This window comes from Panthera uncia, chromosome A2 (assembly GCF_023721935.1).
Source record: "Panthera uncia isolate 11264 chromosome A2, Puncia_PCG_1.0, whole genome shotgun sequence".
Taxonomy (NCBI): domain Eukaryota; kingdom Metazoa; phylum Chordata; class Mammalia; order Carnivora; family Felidae; genus Panthera; species Panthera uncia.
In genome coordinates, this window is record NC_064816.1 from 16,564,104 (window position 1) to 16,581,169 (window position 17,066).

Genomic DNA, 17,066 nt, shown 5'->3' on the forward strand with positions numbered 1-17,066 from the left:
AAAAATATGGAAAGCTTCATGAATTTGTGTGTCATCCTTGCACAGGGGCTAATCTCCTCTGCATCATTCCAATTTTAGTTTATGTGCTGCCGAAGTGAGCACTCAATACGTATTCTTTGAATAGTAGTCTCTCTTTTATGTTATGGTTGTTAATTTCTCAAACCAGATCCTGGTGTATTGAAAGCCACATCACTCACATGACACATTCAGCTCGGTAATGACCAGAGAGCCCTCAGGTTATAAATAGAGCTGCCCTTGAGGTATCTATCCCCTTGTTTAGATTTCTGTGGTCATTTGCTCACAATCTATACGAGAACAGAGGGACCCCGAGGCATAAGTCATGTAGTTTTGGGATGAGAACACAGAATAGTTGATATTTTTAACATATTCTTATTAACCAAGAGAAGTGTTTGCCAGGCATATTTTCTACTGAGAATCATTTATCGAAGAAGCAAAATCTCAAGGAGTTTGATCCTCTAACCATTGGTTTCCTCCAGTTCCAGCATTTTCTTCTACAGGGAGTAATACTTGAAGTGGCAGCCATTATGTTCCCGTTGATCATCTGGTGATTCAGCAAGTTCTGTAATTCTTCATGGTAAAGTTCAGGAGTTTTCCTGCAAAGGAAATACCTGCTTAGAGAAATCAAATTTGGGAAAATGAAGAGAAAAAGTACCACATTAATAACTACACCCATAGTCCTGTAGGAGGAATGCTAAACAATTATTCTGCAAATTAAGGCAGACTAGAGACCTTCTAATTTCACTGGAGAACAAAAGCACAGAGTGGAAGTGGGAAGAGATGAGGAGAGCTAAGGATGCAGGTGCCTATGTGAGTCTTTGGACCCCAGGAGAGCCATGGGGCAGAAAGGTGGAGGGTAGAGGAGGAGGAAGTTGGAGTGGAGCAGAGTCGAAGTCAGAGGCACATGGGGTGCCATGGGCAGCATAGAAAGCGGTGTTAAAGAACAGGGTCTGGAGACTGACTAGCCAGGTTCAGGACTCAGTCCTTCCCGTTCCTAGCTGTGTATCCTTGGGCAAGTCACATCCCTCTGTGGACCTCTCCATTTTTCATTATGAAACATAGCTAATAGCAATACCTTCCTCATGGCGGGGGTTGTAGAAACACAGGGGAGTAGATATAGGCAAAGCATGTGACACAGTGCAGGGTACATGGTTGGCAATCAATCAGTGATCATTGTTGCTCTTCCTGTCAAGGATATTGTTATTTTTTTTGTGATCCTGTCAAAAACAGTTTCCATTGTGCTTTGGGAAAGGGCTGTGGGGAGGGGCCACTATTCATTCATTTATTTGTTTCCTCTCTTTCTCCCCACACTGTAGCCAATGATTTTAATGAGTTCAGTGTATCTCTTTTTGTTTATGTGTTTGTATAAAATATATATTGTTTGTGTTATTTTTAGTTTATATAACGGTATGGTGTTACTTGTATTATTCCTTCTCTTGCTTTTTCTCTCAGTGCGGTATTTTGAGATCTACTCATACTTCTAAATGTATATCTGATTTATTCTGAAAATTGCATGTAACTCCATGAAGTCACCTTCCACAGTGTACCAGTTGATTTCTAGACTAGTCTCACCCAAGCTGCCCCCAAACCTGCCACCATGATTTCTCTCTAGTGGAACTAGAGAACTTTCGGGTTATAGGCCTTCCCCAAGTAATATGTCTGGTGGTCTATATACATCAGTTGAGCCTTGTCAACTTGTCACTGAGATTATATTAAAAGATATTGTCATAGAGTTATTACAAAAGCATGTAATCATTTTACCTGTTTTACCTTCAACCTTCTTCATATTTTCTTCCAAGATGATTTTCTTCAGTTCTATTTCTCTCTTTTTTTTAAAGAGTCTCTCTTATTTATTTTGAGAGACATAGATAGCAAGCAGGGGAGGGACAGAGAGAGAGGGAGACAGAATTGCAAGTAGGCTCTAGGCCGTCAGCACAGAGCCTGATGCAGGGCTCAAACTCATAAACCATGAGATCATGACCTGAACTGAAACCAAGAGTCGGACGCTTAACTGACTGAGCCACCCGGGTGCCCCTCTCCAGTCTTATTTCTATGCCTCATAATTCTACAATGATCTCTATGGCATCAGCCGAGTTCTTGCTTTGGCCTTATGACTCTAAGGTCAAAGACACAATATCTAGACCAGAGCTAAGCAAGACCTGGTCCATTCGTTGCAGAATAACTTTTAATGTTCCAATTAATGTCTTTTGTCAATATCCCAGAAATTGGGCATGACAGGGAACAGAAAGGATGGACTGGATGTTCTTTACTACTGAGTTATTAGGCTAAAATACTTTTATTTCCCCAGCAGGTATTTTTGAGATGGCTGGGAAAATTTGAACATGAAGTACATATTGGAAGATGACAGGGAACTAATTAGGTGTGATAACAGAATTATGGGCATGTAAGGAAATGTCCACACTTCTGAGAGTGAAATGACATGATGTCCAAGCCATGTGTTAATATACGTAAGCAAAGAAAGAAGAAATAATAAAGGAAGGAAATGTGGCAAACACTTTGTACTTGGTTGGATTGATGTAATAGGCATATGATATTTACTGTTGTATCTAGTTTTATGCTTGAAAGTTTTTATAACAAAACATTTAAAACTCTCTACAACATATCAGTATATCTGATTTATTCCTAAAAGTGAAGAATAAAAGTGACTTTACTTACACAAAGTCCATCATACAGTTTAGTTATGTTTAGCCCTTCATGTCTGAAAGAATTATATTTTGAAATGATCATTTTTTACTTTATGGCACATTATACATTATGACTAAATTTTATTTGATAATCTTTAGCTAAATTTGAGAAGGAAAAACACTCTGCTTATAGTGAATTCTTATGTAACAAATATTTTATTTTATTTCTTTTTTTTTTTTAAGATTTAATTTTGGGGATCCTGGGTGGCTCGGTTGTTTAAGCGTCAACTCTTGATTTCAGTTCAGGTCATGATCTCACAGTTCGTGGGATCGAGCTCTGTGTTGGGCTCTGCACTGAGAACACAAAAGCCTGCTTGGGATTCTCTCTCTCTCTCTCTCTCTGCCCCTCCCCCTGCTCATTCTTTTTATTTCTCTCTCTCAAAAATAAACAAACATTTTTTAAAAATTCTAAAATAAGGGGTGCCTGGGTGGCTCAGTCGGTTGGGCGGCTGACTTTGGCTCAGGTCATGATCTCACGGTCCGTGGGTTTGAGCCCCGTGTCGGGCTTTATGCTGACAGCTCAGAGCCTGGAGCCTGTTTCAGATTCTGTGTCTCCCTCTCTCTGACCCTCCCCTGTTCATGCTCTGTCTCTGTCTCAAAAATAAATAAACGTTAAAAAAATTAAAAAATTTAAAAAAATTAAAAAATTAAAAAAAAATTCTAAAATAAGATTTTATTTTTAAGTAATATCCATACCCGACTTAGGGCTTGAATTCACAATCCCAAGATTAAGAGTCATATGCTCCACCGACTGAGCCAGCCAGGCACCCCTGTAACAAGTATTTTAGAATACCTGTTGTTATAGATGTTTGTTTGTCAAAGATACTGGATGTACAAAACATACTTAGCATTAAATCAAATATAGAAAATTCAAAATCATCTTGAATATTTAAGTAGAAATAGAGGGTATCATAAAGAGAATGTACAATAAAATTAAGGTATGAATTTGATGAAAGTTAAGGCATTATTACTGACCTTACATAAATAAAAAATGATTTTTAAGGAATACTATAAACAAGTGTCAACAAATTAGATAGCCTGGATGAAATGGACAAATTCCTAGAAACACAAATTACCTACACTGACTCAAGAAAGAGAAAATCTCAAGATCTTTATCAAGTAAAGAGCTTGAATCAGCAATGAAAAAAACCTCTTAACAAAGAAAAGTTCAAGACCAAATACCTTCATTAGTGAATACTACCAAACATTTAAGAGAGAATGCCAGTTCTTTTCAAATTCTTCCAGATAATAGAAGAGGAAAAAATACTTTCTAATCATTCTATGAAGCCAGAATTACCGTGATAGCAAAGATAAAGACATCACACACACACACACACACACACACACACACACACACACACACACAAAAGACTATAGGGGTGCCTGGGTGGCTCAGTTGGTTAAGTGTCCAACTTCAGCTCAGGTCATGATCTCACAGTTTGGGAGTTCGAACCCCAAGTTGGGCTCTGTGCTGACAGCTCAGAGCCTGGAGCCTGCTCTGGATTCTGTGTCTCCCTCTCTCTGCCCCTTCCCCGTTCATGTTCTGTCTCTCTCTCAAAATTAAACATTCAGGGGGCGCCTGGGTGGCTCAGTTAGTTAAGCGGCCGACTTCGGCTCAGGTCATGATCTCACGGTCTGTGAGTTCGAGCCCCGCGTCGGGCTCTGTGCTGACAGCTCAGAGCCTGGAGCCTGTTTCAGATTCTGTGTCTCCCTCTCTCTGACCCTCCCCTGTTCATGCTCTATCTCTGTCTGTCTCAAAAATAAATAAACGTTAAAAAAACAACAACTTTTTTTTAAAAAATAAATAAACATTCAAAAAAAAATTAAAAAGACTATAGGCCAATATCCATTATGAATATAAATGCAAAAATTCTCAACTAAATACTAGTAAACTGAATCCAACAGCATATTACAAGAATTACACACTATGACCAAGCAAGATTTATCCCAAGAGTGCAGTGTGGTTCAACCTAAAAATATCAACCATATCTATGCAATAACATCACTTAATAGAACGAAGGAGGTAAAAAGGACCTGTTCTTCTCAATTGACATTTAACAAAACCCTCATAGTATTTGGCAAAATTCAACACTTTTTCATAATAAAAACACTCAGAAAAAGAAAGACTAGAAGGGAACTTCCTCAACATGATAAAGAACATTTGTGAAAACCCCACAACAAATATCATACTCAACGGTGAAAGACTGGAAGGTCTCTTTCATTATTTAAAAAAAAATTTTTTTAATGTTTATTTATTAAAAAAAATTTTTAATGTTTATTTTTGAGAGGGAGAGAGACAGAGCATGAGTGGGGGAGGGACAGAGAGAGAGAGGGAGACACAGAATCCAAAGCAGGTTCCAGGCTCTGAGCTGTCAGCACAGAGCCCGAATTGGGGCTCGAGCCCACAAACTGCAAGATCATGACCTGAGATGAAGTCAGATGCTTAACCAACTGAACCACCCAGGTACCCTTGAAAGATCTCTTTCTAAGATCAGGAACAAGACAAGGATACCTACTTTTACCACTGATATTCAACATTATGCTAAAAGTTCTAGCCAGAGCTTTAGGCAAGAAAGAGAAATTAAAGGCATCCAAAATTTTATTTGTCAGTTTTACCTCAATAAAGCTGTGGTAGGTAGAGTGATCCAAATTGGAAAGAAGAAGTAAAACTATCTCTGTTTGAAGAGGACATGATTCTACATATAGAAAATCCCAAAAAATTCATATAAAAACTACTACAGCTAATAATTAGATTGTTTCAGGGTACAGACCAACACATGAAAGTGAGTTGTGTTTCTATACAGCATCAATGAACAATCTGAAAATAAAATTAATAAAACAATTCCATTTACAATAGCATCTAAAAAAATAAAATACCTCTGAATAAATTTAGCCCAGTAGGTGAAAAACTTGTACACCACAAACTACAAAACATTTCTGAAAGAAAATGTCCTAATAAACGGAAGCTTCCCCCATGCTCATGGGTTGGAAGACTGAATATTGTCAAAATGTCCATATACCCAAAGCAATCTACAAAGTCTATGTACCAATGGCTTTTTTCCTTTGCAAAAATGGAAATGGGATCTCAGATCTATAGTAGTATTAAAAAACAACAGCTCTGTATCATAGTGAAAACCAGCAGCCCGGCAGCACCTAGAGGGGACAAGATGGTTTGGGAACTCCTTCAGAGTACCATTACTAAAGAATTGTCATTCCTTGACCTGTCTGATGGTTCTCTAGAAGACCCACTTGGAGAGCTGTTTTTGTTTGACCTAACTCAGAGATACCCCAGTGTGAACAGCCTTTTCCCCTGGGAGCATTTGTTGAAAACAATCAGAGGCAATGTTTCAGTATCATGGCTGTCTTATGGTGGATAGCAGTTGGAGGAAAACAATAAGCCAACCAAAAGCTTAAAAGTAAAGGTGGAGGAATGAGATAGCCATAGGAGGTTTTGAAAAGCACTAAGAAATTCCTGGGAATCTAGAAGACCATGAACATGTGTAGGGCTATGTGCATCATCAGGAAAGACCCGAGAAGGCCTTAAGCTTCTCACCTCTGGCTAATCTTGAAGCTCTCCAAGAGCAGGAAGCGAAGGCTAAGTGTTGAAGACATTCCTCAACACATACAATGTTTTTATTGGCAAAAACGGAGATTTATTGGTTCCAGCCATTTGAGGAAAATTTTGTCTAATCCCTATGAGACCACTAAGATAATTGAGTAGGACTTGTCAGTGACCATACATGACAAAGAAGGCAGACTTCACAGAATTATTCCAGAAACCATTAAACTAATAAATAGCAGCAGCAACAACAAACAGCAATAGCAACAAACCTTGGAGAATGGGGAGAATCTGATTTCCAGTGTTGCCACAACATATTATTTAAAATCACAAAAAATTGTGATGTATGCAAAGAAACAAGGAAGTATGGCCCATACACAGGATAAAAAGCAATCAACAGAAACAGTCACTGAGGAAGCCCAGATATTAGACTTATGAGACAATGATTTTAAATTATTTTTTAATGTGTTATTTATTTTTGAGAGAGAAAGCATGAGCAGGGGATGGGCAGAGAGAGAAGGAGACAGAGGATTGGAAGTGGGCTCTGTGTCAACAGCAGCCAGCCCCATGCAGGGTTTGATCTGAGCCATGTAGGTGCCCTTTAAATTAGTTATTTTAAATATATTTAAAGAACTAAAGAAAACTATGTCTAAAGAACTAAAGGAAAGTATGAGAATAATGTCTTATCAAATAGAGAATATCAATAAAGCAATAGAAATATATTTCATAAACAACCCAAATAGAAATTATTGAAGTGACAAATATAATTATCTGATCGCTTCTTGGCCTTTTGGCTAAGGTCAAGTGTAAAAATGTAATTATCTGAAATGAAAAATTCACTGAAGAGGATCAACATCAGATTTGAGCAGGCAGAAGAGTAAGTGAACTTGAAGATAGGTCAATTAATATTGTCCAGTGTAAGGAAAAGCAAGAAAAAGTAATGAAAAATGAGCAGAGTGGGTCAAAATACTTCAGATAGCAAGTAAAAGAAAAAGCCAGTTCAAATTTGGGGGAAAAATGAACAGAGGTACAAAGAAATGGAGGCTACCAACAAGTGTATCAACATATGGGAGTCCCAGAAAGAGAGGAGAGGAGAGGACAGAAAACATATTTGAAAGGGCACCTGGATGGCTCAGTTAAGTGTCTGACTCTTTAAAAAAAATTTTTTTTAATGTTTATTTTTGAGAGAGAGAGAGAGAGAGGGAGGGAGGAAGGGGTACAGAGAGAGAAGGAGACACAGAATCTGAAACAGACTCCAGCCTCGAGCCCAACTGTCAGCTGTCAGCACAGAGCCCAACGCGGGGCTTGAACTCAGGAACCGTGAGATCATAACCTGATTTGAAGTCAGATGCTTAACCAACTGAGCCACTCAGGTGCCTCTTAAGTGTCTGACTCTTGATTTCAGCTCAGGTCATGATCTCATAGTCATGACATTGAGCCCTGCATCGGGCTCTGCCACTGAGAGGCTGCTTAGGATTCTCTCTCTCCCTCTCTCTCTTTCTCCCTGCCCACCCCCCTCTCTCTCAAAAGTAAATAAACTAAAAATAAATAAATTAATTAAATTAATTAAAAAAAAAACATTTGAAGAAATAAGGGCTGAAACTTTCTAACTTTGATTAAAAATTTGATTAAAAAGGTATTAATAGGGGGTGCCTGGGTGGCTCAGTCGGTTGAGCGTCCGACTTCGGCTCAGGTCATGATCTCACGGTTCGTGAGTTCAAGCCCCGCGTCGGGCTCTGTGCTGACAGCTCGGATCCTGGAGCCTGCTTCGGATTCTGTGTCTCCCTCTCTCTCTGCTCCTCCCCTGCTCATGCTCATGCTCTGTCTCTGTCTCTCTCCCTCAAAAATAAATAAAACATTAAAAATAAATAAATAAATAAATAAATAAAAAGGCATTAATATACACATCCAAAAAGTTCAATAAACTCAAAATAGGATAAACTCAAAGAGATCCACATATGGACAAATCATTATCAAACTGTGGAAAGAGGAGACAAAGAGGGAATCTTGAAAGAGGCAGTAGAGAAATGAATTATCACATACTCTGATCCTCTGTAGGATTAACACCTGATTTCTCATCAGAAACCATGGCCAGAAGACAGTAAGATGATATAAAGTGCTGAAAGAAAGTGACTGTCAACTGAGTCTATAACCAGCAAACAGTATTCTCTTCAAAAATAAAGGTGTGTGTCTGACTCTTGATTTTGGCTCAGGTCACGGTGCCATGTCGGACTGAGCCCCACGTCAAGCTCTGCACTGAGTGTGCAGCCTGCTTAAGATCTCTCTCTCCCTCTACCCCTCTCCCCCGCTCACACTCTCTTTCTCTCTCTGAAAGAAAGAAGAAAGAAAGAAAGAAAAAAAAAGAGAGAGAGAGAAAGAAAGAAAAAGGAGGAAGGGAGGGAGAAAGGGAGGGAGGGAGGGAGGGAGGAAGGAAGGAAGGAAGGAAGGAAGGAAGGAAGGAAGGAGAGGTTAAAACATTGCCAGATTAACAAAAATTGGGAGAATCTGTTGCTTCAAAATACTAAAGACAGTACTTTAGACTGAAGTGAAAGGACGCTAGACAGAAACCCAAATCCACATGAAGAAACAAAGAGAACCAATAAAGGTAACTACATAGGAAAATAGAAAAGATAGTATAAATGTATTTTTTCTCTGTAAACTTTTTTCTCCTGAGTTAAAAGACAACTAACTAAAGCAATAATTACAAATCTATGTTGATGGGCATACATGTATAGAAGTATAATTTGCATGATAATAAGATGCAAAGAAGGGTGAATAAGCATGGGGCTATATAGGAGCAAAGTTTTTAAAATACTTTCATAATTAATGTATCAATCCAAACTAGATTATAGTAAATTACTTTTAATTCCCATTTTAACTACTAAGAAAATATTTCAAAAAATATAGTCAGTGTGAATTCTCTGGAAGCCGTCTCTCCAGTATCTCTTGGTTTTAGCATCCTATGAGTCTATGATGGTCTAAGTTCCCCAGATTGTGCATTCTGATTGTCAGATGTCTATACCGGTGATTGAGGCTGATGCCAAAGTTGTTTGCCTCACCAAGTGTTTTATGGGTTCTAGTGTAAATTTTGATATTTATGCAGCAAGGCATGCAAGAAAGTCTAATCCTGCCCAGCTCAACATCTCTTATTGTGACCAAGATTATTATTTCTTCTTTTAAGAAGACGAGAGGAAACAGAAAGACATAAGTTTTTTCTACTCTCATGTCTTTGCTTTTCTCTCTCTTAAAGTTTTGGACTTAATCTCTAAATTTTAGTTACCCAGGGGTGTAGCTTTTCTCCTTAAAGGAGAAAGCAGATATTGGGAAATCCTCCTCCCACCTCTGTAAGGCAGCCTCCTTGATAAAAACTTTGGTGCCTCACTATTATTCCTCTCAGACCAAAGAATTGGGCGTTTCATGTGGTTGTCTCCCAAATCTTCTAACATATGATGGGGCCAAATACTAAACCACATAGCTAAAGCATGAAAGGTAAAAGAAAATTGGAAGCTAAAGAAAGTTATTTGAGAGAATAATATCCATTCAAAGATTAATAAGCCATCAGCTGGGAAGATTCTACACCCAGCCCACTCCTCCTCTTCTTCATCAGCATTTGTTCTTTGGCCTGAGGGGGCTTGAGGGTAACCCTCATCTGTGATCACATGATCTGAATCCTGTGGCTACTTGCTACTGAGAACTTTCCACTTGATACTTAGCCAGGCCAGACAGAACACTCTCACCTCAGTGGCTTTCTGTTTCTGCATTGTGTGAATGAGATCCCTTCTGGGAACATAGGGAAGGATGGAAGAAATGGAGGAGTCTCTGGAGGGAAGATCGAACCATTAGGAAGTGTTCTGAGGAGGTTACTCCTATCTTGTCTACCTTCAGCCTCCTGACAGACAGAAGGGAGAAGAGAAATCAAGACTTACAGAATTTTGGAGCAGAGATGGCATTCACCACTGTAGGTAACCAGGTCACTGCCACATATGGGTTCACTTGGCTTGATGTAAGAGATAAACCGGCACTTATTTATATTCTCCATGCACTCAACCTAAAGATGAGACACAGATTGCTGCTTCAGATGCTTTACTCCAGGTCCTCTGACCATCATCACTGGTAATGGGGGGACGGGGACTGAAAAAGGAACACTAGACCAGGAGTTTAGAGAAGGGTCTTTAGCAACTTCAGTGTTTGGCCCCTGGCACTTAACCAATATTATAATATAATATAATATAATATAATATAATATAATATAATATAATACAATAATATATAAATTATAACTGGCACTTAACCAATAATATAACTATAATATAATTAATATAATATAACATAAATTATAATATAAAATATGATCTGTGAACTCCCCAGTCTGAGCTAAAAGACTCATCAGGATGAAAATCCCTGCCCTATCAACTACCAAATGTGATTGTTGGATTACAGAAAGGAAAATGTCTTTCAAGGTTAGACTTTTCTTATGAACGTTACTGAGTGACTTACATACGGTGCTTCAGACATTAGTGATGTCAAACTCGCCACAGCAGAGGTAAGATATAGAAGGAAGGGGACAGAGAGAGTACATTGTGGGGCCTTAGTGTGTGGGGTGCAGGATGTACATTTTGGCATATCTTAGCTGAAAAAATGTCCACTGCAGCATAGGACAGACCTGGATTTGAGCCGTGATTTCGTCCATTTAATGGTTCAAAATATTTGCCTTCTATCCCACAAGAGAGTATGAACTGACTGGAATAATGCATGGGAAGAGGGCTCAGGAACATATGAAATGGGCTACACATGGTTGATGACCCAGATTTTATTGTGGTATATTATTCCCATGCCAACCCCCTCTGTCCCCACCTCTCAGAAGAAAAATCTGGGGCTATCGAGGAAACTGGCGTGCTGCCCATTCCTGTTCTTGGGAACCAAGGAAGTAGAGCTCACCTTCATCTCTTGTAGGCGAGCCCCTGCACCTGCAGGAAGAGGGAAATCTGGAAGACAAAAACACATTCAGAAGAGTTGCTCTGTCTTCTGACCTTAGGGGGAAAAGCTAGGATGAAGGAGACCCTGGTTGGCACACAGCAAGTATCAGATCCCTAAGAAGGGGCTGGGATTGGGGCACCCAGGTGGCTCAGTTGGTTAAGCATTTGACTCTTGATTTGGGCTCAGGTAATGATCACACAGTTCCATGAGATGAAGCCATGCATCAGGCTTTGCTCTGACAGCATGGAGTCTGCTTGGGATTCTCTCTCTCTCCACTCACCCTCAGAATAAGTAAACTTAAAAAAAAAGAAGAAGGGGCCGGGTTCTTCTGTGATGCATACCGCTCTCTAAAGAAGTGAAGAAATAGGGAACTTGTGACCCCCTCCCTCATGTAAAATGGGGATCTTAATTCTGGCCCTGCCCTTTCATAGATAAATAACAACTTTCATAATCCTTCTCAGTTGTTTTAGAAAACACTCTCTAAATTACAAATTTCCATGAACCAGTTATATTGAGATACCTTCAAAGCTGCTGACTTTCATTAAGGCTTCCATATATTTTTTCTTTTTTTTAATTGAAGTGTAATTAACATACGATGTTATATTAATTTCAAAAGCTTACATACTCTTGGCCCAAAGTGAACTGTGTGGGTCCACTTACATGTGGATTTTTTTCAATAAGGACAATATTGAAATGTAAATGTATTTTTCCTTATGATTTTCTTTTTTTAAATGTTTATTTATTTGAGAGAGAGAGAGACATAGCGTGAGCAGGGGAGGGGCAGAGAGAGAGGGAGACACAGAATCCAAAGCAGGCTCCAGGCTCTGAGCTGTCAGCACAGAGCCCCACGCAGGGCTTGAACTCATGGACCGTGAGATCATGACCTGAGCCGAAGTCAGAGCCTTAACCAACTGAGCCACCCGGGCGCCTCCATGATTTTCTTAATAACATTTTCTTTTCTCTAACTTACTTTATTGTAACAGTACAGTACAATACATAGAACATACAAAATATATGTTAATCAAGTGTTTACGTTATTGGTAAGGCTTCCAGTCAAAAGTAGGCTTATTAGTAAAGTTTTGGGGAGCCCAAAGTTATACACAGATTTTGACTGTATGAGGGAGTAAGGGTCAGTGCTCCTTACCTTGCATTGTTCAAGGGTCCACTGTATATGTGTATAATACTTTATTATATATAATTATATGTTATAATTATCTGATATAACAATCATATTTATATTATCAACTCTATTTATATATAACAGCTTTATTAAGATATGATTTACATACCACAGAATTCACCCATTTGAAATATACGGTGGTTTTTAGTATATTCACAGAGTTGTGCAACCATTACCACAATCAGAGATCATTTTCATCACCCCAAAAAGAAACCCTGTACTCGTCAGCAGTCCCTTTTCATTCCTCCCTCCACACCCCCTTCCTTCCCCCACCCCAGACAACCAATAATCTACTTTCTGTCCTTTCTGGACACTTTATATAAATAGAATCATACATGTGTAGTCTTTGTGTCTATCTTCTTTCACTTAGCATGATATTTTAAAGGGTTATCCCTGTTATTGTATGCATCAGTACTTTATTCCTCTTTATAGCTAAATTTAATATTCCATTGGATGTAAATACTATGTTTTACTTATTCATTAATCAACCAATGGACATCTGAATTGTTTTCACTTTTAGACTATTATGAGCAAGGCTGATATGAACATTTATACACATTTTCTGTGTGGCCATGTGTTTTTATTTCCCTCAGGTATATACCTAAGAGTGGAATCCCTGGGTCATATGGTGACCTTTTGAGAAACTACTGGACTATTTTTCAAAGAAGCCGAACCATTTTACATTTCCAGTGACAGTGTATGAGGATTCCAAGTTTTTCACATTCTTGTCGACCCTTGTTATTTTCTCCCTTTTTTATTATAGCCATCATAGTGGATACAAAGTGGTATCTCATTGTGGTTTTGATGAATATTTCCCTACTGACCGATGATGTTGAGCATCTTTTCATGTACTTATTAGCCATTCGTTTATCATCTTTGGAGAAATGTCTATTCAGTTACTTTGCCTATCTTTTAAAAATTGGCTTATTTGTCTCTATTATTGAGTTGCAAGCGTTCTTTATATATTCTGGATACTAGTTTATTGGCACTTGATCAGTCTTTCCAGCCACTGGTCTGTCACACTGTTGGACCAGGGACCATTTCTGCCTTATAACCAGGATCTAGCTCAGTTTCTGGAACAAGCTGAGCATATGGTGTATAGTTATTGGATATGTATATAAGTGGCGTGTCAACTAATGTCAACAGCTGATGTCAACAGCAGGTCTCTTCCCTGACTCACCACCAACTTCAGTTTCTGAATTTGGCCAAGAAAGAATTCAGAGCCAAAATCTCAAGTAGGCAAGAGTTTAATAGCAGTTAAGGGGAAAGTACACTCTCAGAGTGGGAGAGGAAGCAGGCCCAGAGGTCACAATTGCACCAGAATTAGGGTTTTTTTTTTTTTTTCTTTTTTTGTTTGCATAGGTTATGGGTCATAGTTAGGGAGGCCTCTGACTGAGTCTGAGCTATTTCTGATCCTCTAAGGGACTCCTCCTGCCAGTCCAGAGAGGGCGGTTTTGGCCCTATGAGGTCCTTGTGGGAACTGTCATGTCAGCTATCCTCCACGAGGAGGGTCAAAACCGCGATATTGGGGCGCCTGGGTGGCGCAGTCGGTTAAGCGTCCGACTTCAGCCAGGTCACGATCTCGCGGTCCGTGGGTTCGAGCCCCGCGTCAGGCTCTGGGCTGATAGCCTGGAGCCTGTTTCCGATTCTGTGTCTCCCTCTCTCTCTGCCCCTCCCCCGTTCATGCTCTGTCTCTCTCTGTCCCAAAAATAAAAAAAACAAAAAATTAAAAAAAAAAACAAAAAAAAACCGAAAACCGCGATATTAATGTATTACAACGAAGCTATAGGTTACTGTAGTGCAGTGGTTATAGGGGATAATGCATGCATATCCCCTGGGGTCTTTTTCTAGCTGTTTGTGTTCTGGGGATGATTGGTGGCTTCTTGATTTTTATCTTTGTACTGGTCAGAAAGTCCTGTTTCCTGCTCCAGTATCACTAACTGCCTACTCTATCACTAGGAAACCCATCATAGTAGTAAGGCAATTATCACAAAGACTTCTGTGTTTAGTACAGCAGAGCTATGATAAGATTTGCCCTAAAAAAGACAGCTCTTAAGAAGTAGGATGGTGTGTTAGAGGAAGTCAAGTTGGAGACAAAAGGAACAGTTAAGGAGAATATAAAAATACTTTCAGGGAACAATGATGAAAACCTTCATTAAGGAAGAGTCATTTTAGGGGCACCTGGATAGCTCAGTTTAAGCATCTGACTTCGGCTCACGTCATGATCTTGTGGTTCGTGAGTTTGAGCCCCGCATTGGGCTCTGTGCTTTGGATTCTGTGTCTCCCTTGCTCTCTGCCCCTCCCCCACTCACACTTTGTCTCTCTGTCTCTCAAAAATAAATAAACATTTTAAAAAATTTTTTTAAAGGAAGAGTCATTTTTGTGAGACGGGCATGGATTTGTGTGATACATGAAGTGTTTCACCGACTGAACAGGGTTGATATTGGTACAAAGGAGAGAAACAGATTTGAGCGAAAATATAAGGCCACAAAACTAGAGAAGGACAGAGAGATTTTCAAGAAAGATGGATTTTCAAGAAAGATGTTCCTCACAGAGGGTTGGCATAAGACTTAGCCAGAAGGTCACACCGTCTGCTTGCAGGAGGGTCGCTGCCAGTGGGTGGTGTTCTCAGCAGCAGTGGGGATGAGGATTGAGTGAGAGATGGGAAAGTGTAAAAATATATCTCAGTTTTTTTAATGCTTATTTATTTATTGAGAGAGAGAGAGAGAATGCCAATCAGGCTCTGTGCTGTCAGCACCCCTATATCTGGATATCTTTAGAGAGGATTACATTTAATAGGGAAGAGGAGGTGTGATATAAGAAGAAATATATGGTGTGTTCCAGTTCTTGGCACAGAGCTCCAAAAACCCTAGTAATTTCCTGAGAGATGGGGAGAGGAGTGTCTTTTGTTATTCATAATAAGCCCCTTTCCACCATACCTGAGTTTATGCTAATGAGGTGGCTCTTGGAGGAGGAGAATGGGGCTGGTTTCTAGAGGAAAAAACCACAGGATTAGAGAATTGGAACCTTCCACCCCACCCCTCAACCTCTGGAGAGGAGAGGGGCTGGAGATTGAACTAATCACCAAAGGACAATGATTTAATCATGCCTTTGTGGAATTGTGTAATTTTTTTTAAGTTCATTTATTTTTAAATTTTTTTTTAACATTTATTTATTTTTGAGAGAGACACACAGAGCATGAGTGGGGGCAGAGAGAGAGGGAGACACAGAATCCGAAGTAGGCTCCAGGCTCTGAGCTGTCAGCACAGAGCCGGATGTGGGGCTCAAACTCATGGACCGCGAGATCATGACCTGAGCCGAAGTTGGATGCTCAACTGACTGAGCCACCAGGGGCCCCTAAGTTCACTTATTTTGAGAGAGAGAGAGAGAGACAGACAGACAGACAGACAGACAAAGAGAGCAAGTGGGGAAGGGACAAAGAGAGAGGGAGACCGAGGATCCGGAACGGGCTCTGCGCTGACAGCAGAGAGCCCAGTGTGGGACTTGAACTCACAAACTGTGAGATCATGACCTGAGCCGAAGTTGGACACTTAACCATCTGAGACACCCAGGTGCCCCTGTACAAAATTGCTAGACATAAGAGATTCAATTTTGAAGCTCTATTTTCCATTCTAAGTAATGAACTCTCGAACTGGGCCAGAAGTGCTAATTGTATTACAAACAGTTGCTCGTAAAATCCAACAGAACAACTGGTATTCAGACCGTAAAACTGTGGATATGACCTTCATTGTGATGGAAAAGTTACCTAATGCATACCAGGAGGAGTTCTGTTCGATAGTACCTATAAAATAACCAACTAGATAGTAATCAAAAGCAGCTCTACCAGTCAGCACTGAATTGAGGTTTTTTCCTTCTCTTATTTATCAAGGATCATGTAGTTACCCTCCTTTCTCATAAAAACCCCTTGTTTTCCCATGTGAGCAGCACATGGTAGCTCTGGAACCTGTTCTTGCCAAACTGCAATTCTGAGACCTCACATAAAGGTCTTTGTTTGTTTTTTTTTTTTCGGTTTTGCCTCTTTTTCTCAGTAGACACCTTCATAATGGAACCTCCATAAAAATCCTAAACCAAAGGGTTTGGAGAGAATCCAGGTTGAACACATTGAGGTGCCGGGAGGGTGGTGCCCCCAGAGGACATGGAAGCTCTGTGTCCCTTCCCACCTACCTTGCCCTATGCCTCTCTTCCATTTGACTGTTTCTGAGTTCTGCCTTTTATAATAAACCGGAAATAGTAAGTAAAGCAATTTCCTGAGTTCTGTGAGCCATTCTAGCAAATTATTGAACCTAAGAACGGAGTCAGGGGAATTTCTGTGTTATAGCTAGTTGGTTAGAAGTGCTGGAGGCCCAGTCTTGTGATTGCTGTCTGAAGTAGGGGCAGTCTTGTGGGATTGAGTCCTTACCCCATACTGTTGGGATGCATGCCCGGTAGTAGTGTCATAATTGTGTTAAACTGTAAGACACCCGATTGGTGTCCACAGAAAATGGGAGGATTGCTTGGTGTGGAAAACCCACACATTTGGTGTCAGAAGTGTTGGAGTGGAAGGAAAGAGTTTTTTCTTCAGCAGAGGAGGGAAAGGAGTTTTCCCCATAAGATATGAGAGGCATGG

The 17,066-nt window shown here is 39.8% G+C and overlaps 1 non-coding gene across 1 annotated transcript; it reads right to left on the minus strand.

The window, feature by feature from the left end:
* On the minus strand, positions 1-102 carry LOC125931100 (U6 spliceosomal RNA). The gene has a single exon (XR_007460357.1). It is a non-coding gene; the product is annotated as a U6 spliceosomal RNA (small nuclear RNA).
* Positions 103-17,066: the final 16,964 nt, after the last annotated feature.